This window comes from Xiphophorus hellerii, chromosome 13 (assembly GCF_003331165.1).
Source record: "Xiphophorus hellerii strain 12219 chromosome 13, Xiphophorus_hellerii-4.1, whole genome shotgun sequence".
Lineage (NCBI taxonomy): Eukaryota > Metazoa > Chordata > Actinopteri > Cyprinodontiformes > Poeciliidae > Xiphophorus > Xiphophorus hellerii.
In genome coordinates, this window is record NC_045684.1 from 3,985,712 (window position 1) to 3,997,756 (window position 12,045).

The window sequence follows — 12,045 nt, forward strand, 5'->3', positions numbered from 1 at the left end:
GTGTCTCTGTGCGGATGCATGCCCTAATGTGTGTTGCCATGGCTACTGCCATGAATTGTGGGTGTTTCTCAGTGAAACCCCTCCACTTAAGTTATGCAATGTACACCGTCCCAAATCATTTGCTGTTTGTGCGTGTGTGCGTGTATGTGTGTGTGGGAGAGAGGACAGCGTCACCACCTGTATGTGGTGGGTTGTGTCAGCTGTTGGGTGATGTTGCTTTCACCAGCTCCCCCACAGCATGTGGCCATCACCATCTGCCCAAACTGGTGTCGATATTCAGGTCCAAATTAAGCAGAACCGTCCTCCGTTTTCCCTGCATTGTTTAGCATTATCTCACCGGGATTAGCCTGGGCTTTTACCTCTGCCCACTCAACCGGAGACGGGGCTGAAAAGGCAGGTTTTATATGACAAACCAGCACAAGATGGCTTATAATTGCAAAGTGAACAAAAAATTATACCTTGTTTCTAACATCTTTTACAAATGAAAATCTTAAAAGTGTGCTGTGTATTTCAGGAAATTGTCTAAAAACATTTTTTTTAATTAATAACTTATTTGAATATAAAGACTCACAATTTCCTTTCTCTTAGAGGAATTAATATAATGATGGACATGAAAAGAAATATTTATTAACAAAGTGATTCCCAAGGATGATTAGCATGAATTAAATTATCAACTGAAAGAAAAGAGACAAAAAAAATAATTCTTAAAGGCATGACTTTACAATTGACACATTTTCTTTTGTCATCCACTTGTTGACTTCTCCAGTTTTTAAGAAACACTGCAAAAATATGCAGGCATGGACAGGTCTGAATGTAGGGAAAATAGCAGGCAGAGAGATTGCAACAAATGCTGACTTAATAATATGTATTCTATGAAGGCATAAAGAGTGGAGTGAAACTGTAGTATAAAACATAAACCAAGTTCTGCTAATGTATATACACATTTTGTTCCATAAAATTAAACAACTTGAGTTTTTGAAATACATTGCTGTACTTTAACTACTTTTACTTTTACTTTGTTCAAATGTATGTACATATATCACAAATTGTCCATTACCTAGGATCAAATTCTCAAACATACGTAAAAGTATGAACAGCGGGGGGCAGCAGATTACCAAGAAGCTGTGGCTGTCAAACCACACACACTCCATCAAACTAAAAATAGACACAGTCATATATGTTTATGTATTTATGTTTGTTTTCACCGTCTGACTTTAAATGTTCTGTTTTAGCACAATTAGGACATTAGCTAATGCACATTTCCATGCGCTAATGCCAGAATAACGTGAGATATTTTTGGAGAGAATTTCTTTAATCATCTTGCTGTCCTTCTTGTTTAAACTATATGAGTTCTGGTCAAATATTTGAAACATTCTCCTACAAGCTGCTCACAATGGTTTGCTGGAATTTTGGTCCACTCCTCCTGGAAACTGATATAACTGAGTCAAGTTTGTAGGTCACCTGGCTTGCGCAGACCTTATTTAGTTTCTATGGTATTTAAGTCATAGATTAATTACAATAACTTATTTAAAATAGGGTGTTGTGGTGACCACTCTAAAACATTAACCTTTGCTTTCCAATAAGCCACTTTGTTACTGATTTGGTGGAATGATGGGTGAATTTTGAAGAAACATTTTTCTTCACCTTGTGGATGATGTCTTGCAAAGTTTCCTCAGTTTATAAAACATAATGACTTGTCATCATAATGTCATCTACTTTAAGAGGTACACTCTTCCATTTACAGCAAAACACAATGATTAGCTTTAAAGGTCGCTTCTCTCTCCAAATGTAACAGTAGTAATTATGGCCAAACGTTCATTTTGAGTTTCAACAGATCACACAATGTAGCTTTTCACATTGTTTTGGCATTTAACAAACAGAAAACCAAATTGAAACCATTTGGGTATTTCTAACTGCACTAAAAAGGGAAATGGTTAGCATGGGCTAATGCAAATTGATTTTCTTCATGCAGTAAATGTAAATATCTGGACAATTCTGAATTTAATTTTGATTGAGCCATTTGGATTTTTTTTTGCCCCACCCCATGTTTTATTGTATTTCTGTAAAGCAGCGAAGAGTCGCCAGTGATTATTTGGACCTGCAATAGGGAAGGTAAAAAGAGTCTTTGTTACTAAATATTGAAAAACTGTCAGGAAATTTTAAATACAGACAAAATAATAATTGGTGATTTTAACTGTTTTCCCATTTTTAATAATTGCATTTGAATGTCCACAACATAATGGCCTTAAAAGTACCAGTACAAATTTTAGCTCTACTTTATTGTCATTAGATTGGAAATTATTACATTATTTTCCACAAATGTCATCACCACAGAGAATTTTATGTTTTTCTTTATATTTAACCCTAAAATAGGTTATTTCACAATCACAACAAATGTTTTATACAAAATATTTTTTTCAAAAAGTTAAAAGTTGTCTTTTTCAAAAGCTTAAATAAGTTTTTTGGCTCTGATAAATGGGGGACAAAAATGTCTCTTTAGATTGAAAGGACTACTGACTCCAATCTAAAGACAGCTCAGTTTGAAACTCTCATTAAATTGACACCATTTAGCTGAGTTTTATGACCAAGAATTGGGTTCAAGTGCAAACATCTGATAAATTTGGCCATACAACTCTGAATCTCTGGAGGAATTAGACACAAAGTGATATAAAAAGAGTCTGTTGGGAACAGATTTCAGAAAATACAAGAAGTTTGCAGAAGCTATTTCTGCTTGTTAGACTGTTACTAGCAGGGGCTGACGCAGCAGTTGGAGTTTGCTTTTAAAACTTTTACAACACTATTGCAGGCTCCCAAACTCTCAAGTCAAAGCTGAAACGTCTGTTGTAGTGAGAACCAGTTTAATGAGAATCTACACCATTCCTAAGCTGATGGAATCTTTAATAAGTATTGAAAAAGAAAAGTGTTGTGTTTTAACACTACTCCTCGAAGAACAACTTGTGCACATTGTGAATCTATCTGTAAATGTCTCAATTCACATATTAACCCCACAACATAATAGAGAAGGGCCACAAGCACGACCCATTACTTCTGCAAAAAGGAGTGAAGTATCTACAGTAAACCAAAATAAACTGAATCTATTTCACATTTTAACGTAGATACAAGGAACAAAAAAGGCAGACTATTTCATCAGACAGACATTTTCAAAAACATCTTGGTCATTTTGTTTAACCTTGTGTGGACAGCAGGTCAAATCGCAGCTTAAATGTCACATCTGTTGCTGCTGCACTCTTCATCTCACTGTGAGGATGTTGCTCCGAATGTCCCTCTGAGGCTCCCTTTGCCTTCAAAAACAATCAGCTGCTTCTCCAGCTGATCCCAACCAGCAGTCAATCACAAACCGACTCCAGGTCTAAACCCAAGAGTTCCTTTGTCTACATTCAGGGATTTAGAAACTGAGCAGTCCAAATTACTTGTATTACTTTTTTTTGTTTGTTTTAAATATAATACGTGATGTTTTAATCAGGCTTTACAGTTATAGTTTGTGAGCCGTTTAATCTTTCATGATTATTGTCTTTGCAGTGTTTAGAAGGAGTTCCAGACAACATGTAGGTCATTTCCTTACTTTTTACAGTTTTAGTCGTTTCATTTTTTATTCATGGTGGGATCCATCTGCTCTAGATCCGTTCCACACAGAGGGTGGGACAGTTTCTGAAGACATTTCCTACCTGCTGTGACAACAGATGAGGTAAAGTAAATAAATCTACTTATTGTCTACCATGAGAAAATGATTTTATGGAGCACTAACTCCATCTTTGACCAAATGTCACTATTTGGTTAAAGAGCTATTTTCATTTAATCAGGAGTGATAAACTTAAAACTGCAGAAGGCAACTTTTATAAAAATGTTTTTCACATATGGGTTAAAACTGAGTAAAAAAAAAAAATAATTCTCCTCTGGCTCCTCTCAGTGATCTTACTCACATCTGCACAAATGCTTGAATCAACCAATTAGAGCCAGGAGGAGGGACTTAATGCTGCTAGTCAGCTGGAGTATGCGCTTGTCGACCCCCAATCACAGACTTTTTGGGTTGTTTCTCTCTGCAGAGAAATTATATTATATTATCATGACATAATGATATTTTTAATAAATACGTATAAAAAACATATTTTTATTATGTCATAAGTTACTAAGCATAAAACCAACTGACCAACAGATGGTTATTGTTGCTATAAGCTGTAAAATCTCTTCAGCAGACTCCTCTCATAAAACAAACTGGAAGCTGGACGCGGTGGGGCAGGAGGGGATGAGAGACTGGAATCCAGTCATAAATATTAAAGTTGAGTGACCCCAGAAAGACATCAAGAAATTGTGAATTTGCAGAAAATTTGGACTGGATTATGTTGCAAGTTACTGTCAACAACCACACTGTAGTGAAATATGAAAAGCAAATCTGTCCATCCCTCTATTGTTGATCCGTGCAGGTCACGGTCACCGGTCCATCACTGGGCAGCATGAAGACACAGGACAAATAATTATGCATGCACACACACATATCTAAAAGCAATTTCTATTGTCCAGTCAACCTAATACTCCTGTTTGTGGACTGTGTGAAAAGCATAAAGAAAACTGTAAAGCTAAAAAATGAGACGGTCAGGAAGGCAGAATAAAGAAGAGAGACCTGGGACTAGGCAGCAGTTGTGAGGCCCACGCTTCCCCTCATTTCTCCCTGAACATCGTTTTAAATATCATCTTTAATCTTTTGCCTTCCTTGTCACCATAGTTTTGCCCCACCTGCAGCTGGTTTCATGTTCAGACGAAGTCTTTTTAGTTTGTCCTCTAAAGTTTCCTGTTGTTGTTGACTCTTTATTATACCTCAAATGGAACTGGTGAAAGATAAACTGTGACAAATATTGGGTCTTGAATTGTTCAGATCTTTATTTTCAAAGTTACCCCAGAAAACATTTTCAGTTGATATGAAATAAATATCACAAATGACGAGTGCATTTATACACTGACAGTCAAAATGGTACTAAATACATGCACGCACCCACGCCCACACCCACACAGCTCTTATAGTGCATCCCGGTTCTGGTGGTGTGTTTGTGTGACAATGAAGCAGACAGTGAAATGTCAGCTGCAGAATACTGATGAGAGAATCAGGAGCTCTGATATAATTGTCTCAGGCCTGCTGCATTGTTGGAACTCGATCCTGAGATCTCAGAATGGTGGATTTTTCAGAGCAATTTCACTGATGAATGCAGCCTTGTGGGCCCAGATTGAGGCTGATTGTTGTAATGCGGATGTTCATCTTCACATAGGGGACGTGCATTATGTTCATGTGGATCTCCACTCAGCACTAGCATGGAATATTTCCACTTTCTTTCTATGCTACGTCAGGTTGGAGAAAAAAATACATGAGTTTTTATGTTTCAATTGTTTCTTCATTACATTTCTGAACTTCTTGGAGAATAACTAATAAATACTCAAACTAATAAATAATAATTTTATAAGAGATGAGAAATAAAACATGTCTCTGGGTTTACGTGTCGGTTTTATTTTTAAAAATCATTTATAAAACATGATGTTGCATTAAAATCACAGTCCTGGTTGGAGATTTTAGCAGTGATACACAGTTTGCATTTTGCAGACTTTGCAGTTTGATCTTTTTGGCCACGTTGCCTGATTGCACCTAAAATGATTTATTCCTGCTAGGAATTTATCAAAGAACAACATCTTTAGTATTTATAAGGGCATTCTTCTGCTTTTATGACATGCTATGAGTGAAATTCACAGTGAGAATCTTAACGCCAGCAACGGCATCTACTTGATTCATATTCTCCAGTTTGTGCGCTCTAACCAACCGCAGAATTTTAATTGGGTTAAAATTACTTTTGAAAACAGCATTTTTAATTATCTAACACCTTGGTTTTTGTAATGCACTGTATTTCGGGGTCAGACAGACTGGCCTCTACGCCTACAGCTTTTTTTCAAATTACAGCTGCTCATCTTCTAACTGGATCACAGCTGTGAGGATCATTCCTGTGCTGGTTGCTCTTTATTGGCTCCTTTGAACAACAGAATTGATTTTAATATTCTTTCACTTGTTTTTAAATGTCCTAATGTCTTCACATCAACTGACCAGCTGAAGCTCAGAGGTGATCTGACGTTTGCGTCTTCCTTTGTGATGACTCATCTTTTTTCCTTCTTGTTCAACACAGCATGATATTTTTGTTCTTTTATCTGAGTTATTGTGTTGTGCAACATTTTTTGTATCTTTTTTTAGTTTCTTAATACACAGCACTTTAGTCAACCATTTATTTTTACATGGGTTTAATAAATGAATTTTATTAGATGAGTCTTCAAAGACTTCTTAAACTTGGTGGACTTTCAGATATGCTTGTGATCGTTGTCCTGTTTGAAGATTCATGAAGCCAAAGCTTCATCTTGCTCATACAGAACAGGATGTTTTCTTGGGATTTCTTGATACTTGACTGAATCTTTATTGAATCTGCAGGTTTCCAGTTCCAGAGGAAACAAAGCAGCTGCAGAGCCATACTTTCCAGGCTGCTGTTCTTTTCAGTCTATTTTTCTACATATGCTGCTGATCCATGCAGCAGAAAAGTTTCAGCTTTGATTCTCTTTTCCACAGAACTGAATTCCTAACCCTCTGGCTTATATGTGTTGTGAGCAAACAGGAGCAGACTTCTCTTGTGATTTTGGCAGAGTCGTGGTGCGAGTCTTGAAGCCTGCAACATTTAATCTGTGCCTTACTGTGGAGATTGAAACCTCAGTAGTTGCTGCTGCTAAGTGTTGTTGCATTTGTTTTAATTCAATGTTTAACTTTAATTTGACCACTGTAGACCTAATTTTAATTTCTAGCAGGTTTGCAACAATCTTAGCTGCATAGCAGGTCATTGGAAAGCACTTCATTTTCTTACACACTGGCTAACTTGGCTAACTTCACTTCCACATAGTAATATCATGAGCAAAAGAGTATGTAGCTGAAAACTTGACAGCAGGTGGGTGTGAGTGTGTAGCAAAGAAGCCACTTTTCTCCAAAAATAACATCAGGACAGATACATTTTTGCAGGAGGTACAAGATGGACAGCAGAAGACTAAAGTACAGTTATTTATTCAGATGAATCTTCCTTTGGATTGCTAGGAATAGTTGGTAAAACATTTCTCCACAGAAGAAAAGGTGAGACTTACCATGAGTCCTGTATTTTGTCAACAGTGACTCATTCTTATACAAGCATGTGTGGAATTGCTTCTCATCCAAGGGAGATTTCTTACTCACAGTTTTGCCCAACAAGACTTCCATGACTAAAGAGTTGGAACAAGCCCTTCAGGAGAAACTTTGTCCAACAATCCAGACACAATTTTAGGATAAACTTTAAATTTAACAAGGCAAAATGAATTGGAAAAGGTTTCTGAATGATCAAAACGTAAAAATTACTGGACTTGTGGCAAGAAGATTTACCAGAAATCAATTAATTGGACAACATGTCACCAAAGCTTAAAAAGTAGTTGAATAAGCAACTAAAAGTGATCAAGTGAATACATGGAATATGGCAAGACCTAAAGGAAAATAAACAAGGAGATGTTAAAAACAGAAATAAAACAGAACTTTTAAAGATCATCACGTATTCACTGTCTAAACCAACTGTAGAACTGTCCTGCAAACAAACTATTATTTAATTTGACCGATTTAATTTGCCTCCAGTATTCTCCATTTCAGAAATTTACTCAAGATATTTAGAGAGTTTTCATTTTAAAAACGTAGCTTTGTTGATGAAGGTTAAGTTGTATTGTGTTTTGGTTTTGTGAAAGCCATCTTTTTGTAATAAATCATTTTTTCATTCCACTTTTTCTCTGGACACATTTTTATGTTACCGCCCCTGAACCCCTAGACCTTGGCGGGCGTAACACACCAAGAATATCTGCAGCATTTTTTGGTCGGAGACAAAGTGTTAAATTTATGGAAAGAATGTTATTAAAAGTGGAACCATTCTTTCAAGAAAAAAAAATCACAGTGATTTAATGTCGTAGAAAGAGTAGCGGATGGATGGATGGATGGATGGATGGATGGATGGATGGATATATGGATGGATGGATGACTTGTATCAGAGGAAGGGAAACGTAAATCACAGTGATTTAATGTCATAGAAAGAGTAGCGGATGGATGGATGGATGGATGGATAGATAGATGGATATATGGATGGATGGATGGATGACTTGTATCAGAGGAAGGGAAACGTAAATCACAGAGCAGTGCTTAAGGCAGCTCTTGTGTTTAACTCTAAATAAATGTGCTTAGTTTAGGTTCATTAATCTGTATGTTTTGGTATCAGTAAACAAAATCTCTTTGAATCAATCTTACAGTCTAACCCTCTGTTAGAGTATCTTTGGAGTGGGAAAGAAGAGGGGTAGAATTTATGAGACTTACAGGAAACCCGAGTAGAGCTATAAATCCTCTCAACACTATCAATATTCTGTTAATAGTTTACTTTCGCTCACTTGGACTGTGGATGAGAGTTTTCTGCTAAATCCTCAGTCAACTTCTCTTAATTGTTTACAATATAAAGTGTCTTGTTCATGTGTTTTTTTTACCGTTTAGATCAGTGGTGTTCAAACTGTGTCACAAGGGCCAAAATATTTTGTATTTTTTTACTTATTAACAATAAACTATGTATGCAATACTTTAACTAAACAAAGAAAGTTCATTGTTATTGGGAAATGCATGTGTAAGTGATAGTAGAGCCAACACTTTAAAGGGGTTCTGCATATTTGCTGTATTAAAAGAATAGTCCACAATTTCTTAGTTCTTCTGAGATCAAATCAAAGAATTTGTCTAATCTTGGCAATGAGAACAGAATTTGAGACATTCTTTGTTTTAAAATCCTTTCTTTATTATTCAAGTCTAATAAGTTGATTAAAAACAGATATGGGTGAACTCAACTTTTTTGAGTAAAAGTCACTGGATAAATATAGCCCTATTTACTAAAAAATGAAAGAGAATGCCTTAAATGTGATTCTTCTAAGACAAATCCTTTACCACCAGACACTGAACCATGATCCAAAATGGTTTTTTAAAATCCTTTAATACTTATTAAATGAGCATTTTATTGAATGTGAACTCATCGAGCCGTGTCAATAAAATTAAATATTTTTTTTAAAAAGGAAGTAAACCTAAATATCCTGCGGTTCTGGCCCCGGTTGCCCTTGTCTTCACTGCGTTGATGTGATCTTGCGTTGAGGTCTGCTGACATTTCCAGGTCCCTCTGGGGGCTGTAGGAGGACGAGAGTTAACAGAAAGGTGAAGCATGATTAATGAGAAGATGGACAGAGGGAGACAGCGGGGGGGATGAGGGATGATGGGGAAGGATGGATCTGAAACGGCAGAGTGTTGGAGTCAAAGGAGACTAATGTGTTCTCTGGAGCCGCTTTAAGCAGATGGGTGTTAATCACTACTAACTGTTGCTACTTGAGTAAAAGAAAACATTTTATGCTTGTATTAGAATTTGGCTGAAATGTTTTATTGTCGGCCTCAAACATAACTTTGATTGTAATGGTGACAGGAACAAAACAGATAAATAAGGATTTGAATGTGACCAAGAGCATGAAAAAAAGGTATTTGGTTTAAATCATACTGCGTCAGGAGATTGACTGATGAATTGGTGAGAACATTTTTACTCAAAATCAGCAGGAACACGAAAAATGTTTTTAATTCGTGTAAAAAAGAAAATCATCACAGATTCTTGTAATTTAATTTAAACATCAATACAAATGTTGGGATTATTGTGCAAATTTGTAATTGTGTTTGTAAAATGGTAGCTAACCAGCAAGTACTGCATGGAGTTCAGCACACATCCCTGAGGAGTACCACTGTTATGTACTAGAGATGAAATGGCTTTTGGGTTCCTACAAACTTTTTTTCTGCATCTTAAGGAGCTCAGTTTCATAGAGAAGCGCTGACATCCAGATCTTGAAGTTTCATGGGAAGTTTGGATAGAATTATATAAAAAGTTTGGCCATATTTATAGTCTGCATGTGTTTCTCTCCAGGCAGCAGAGTAAAGTGTTCAGAGTAACGGACTGTCTATGGACCCGATTTAATTAGGACGTTCGGCAGTTAGAGAGGATGCTGTGAAGATTGTGATGATGTGCTCAAAGCATTTTACTGCAATCCAGGAATGCAGTAGTGCTTCTTAATCGACAGGTAGACATTTGATCTGGGAAGAAAAAGGTCTGAAGACTGTTTGTAGATTAACTTTATAGACTTATTCATATACATTTTGACCTCAATACTGTTGAGCCACAAAATCTGACTGCCCCAGCGGTCATCAAAGTCGCTCAGTTAATCTGGAAGAGAAGCAATAGTGTCTCTCAGATTGCAGCTGGTCTACATATAATTTTTGCTATCTTTAAACCAACTTCACATGCTTCTGCTCCTTCAGGCTAAAATAATTGTAACTTCTCTAACATTCAAGAACTGGAGAATTATTTTAGAGGATTTTTATCCATGGAAGAAAACCCAGGATGCCCCACATCTCTGTCAGGACAGAACAAAGTCCTTTTTTAAATTAATGATGAATTTTTGAATTTTTAGCTGCAGTCTTACTTTCTCACATTTACGCAGTGGATGATTGTCAGAGACTCACAATTATGATAGGTCATTTAGACGGTCTGAAGCCTTGACAGTTTGAAAGTTTAGACCGCTCAACATTTCAGCTTTTCAACCGCGTCTCTTAGAAATGAGTTCAGCCTGTTCAGGTCATTTCTCATTACACTAAAAATGCAGCAATTTGAACTTGTTTTTTTACCTCAATGTGAACTTTGGATTTAAAAAGTTTGAATTTGCCTAAGGAAAACTAACACTTCACACGGTTTCTTTGAATGCTTCAGATTTTGAAGGGATCAATGTTGTTGCTGGTATAAAGAGGAAACAGGCCTATCACTTCTGTATTAGCATGTTTGCATGAACATGCAGCTGTGTTCGCACATGAATATTTGAATACATACAAATTATGTTGAGCACTTTTGACCCAAAGTCAGCTGTTGTTTCCATTCTGAGTGGATGGTGATGTGGGGAGCTACTTGTGCTGAATTTTTGCAGGTTTTGGCTGCCTGTTTAAAATGAGTGCAATGCTCGATGTTCCAGTGAAAGGTCCAGTAGAACTGAATGATGAATATGAAAGTAATGGAACTGAACAGCATGTTTCCAGTTCTGTTGCTTTTGGAGGTAAAATTGGTCTGGAAAACTCCAGTCATCAAGACTTGTAAATATCATTACAATCTCATTTCCATTGCAGCATTTGAATTAGGAGAATATCTCATGGTGTCATTTTAGTGCAAATCATCAACCAGTCATCATTAAGTGTAGTTTTGGGCCTCCAAACTCAAAGAAAAACTTCTTAAGGAGGTTAAAATACAAAAAGGACAACATTATAGATTTCCATAAACACAGTATGATAATACTTTCTGCTTTTCTGAAAAATAATCTGGAATAAGCTGAAAAAATGTTCATTTTCAGCTCTTGCTGTTGCAGCAACTACGACAGGATCAATTTATGTGCAATTCATGCTCAGCAAAGGCTGTTCTGCATAACGAATTAGCAATTTGTACCTTCAAATTAAAAAGCCTTGTGCATAATTTATTTCCCCTGGTGCTGTATGCACTTTCTCTGCTGTTTCAGACACAAAACTGAACTGCCGACTGGAGAACGCAACCTTCGGATTTAAAAAGCCACAGTAAGCTAGAGGTATCGATCCAGACCCATATTGGCCTTTGCTTTGAGGATCAGAAGACACATTTTATTTTTACCGATGGTTACTGAGCAATGGCTGCTCAATGAAACCTCAGCCAGGTATGATAAATGCAGTCAATACTCCATCTAAACTCCTTAGTTTACTATAATATTCCCTCCTGTGACCACAGATGATCATTTTTGCCCTCGAGCCTCATCACCACATTGAGCTGATTTGACTCAAAGGCTGCTAACGATGTTATGGAGTACTCACTCGTGTTTATTGCAACTGTGAGATGCAGCAGTGTTCATGATTTATCCTCATTCGATTCCAGTGTT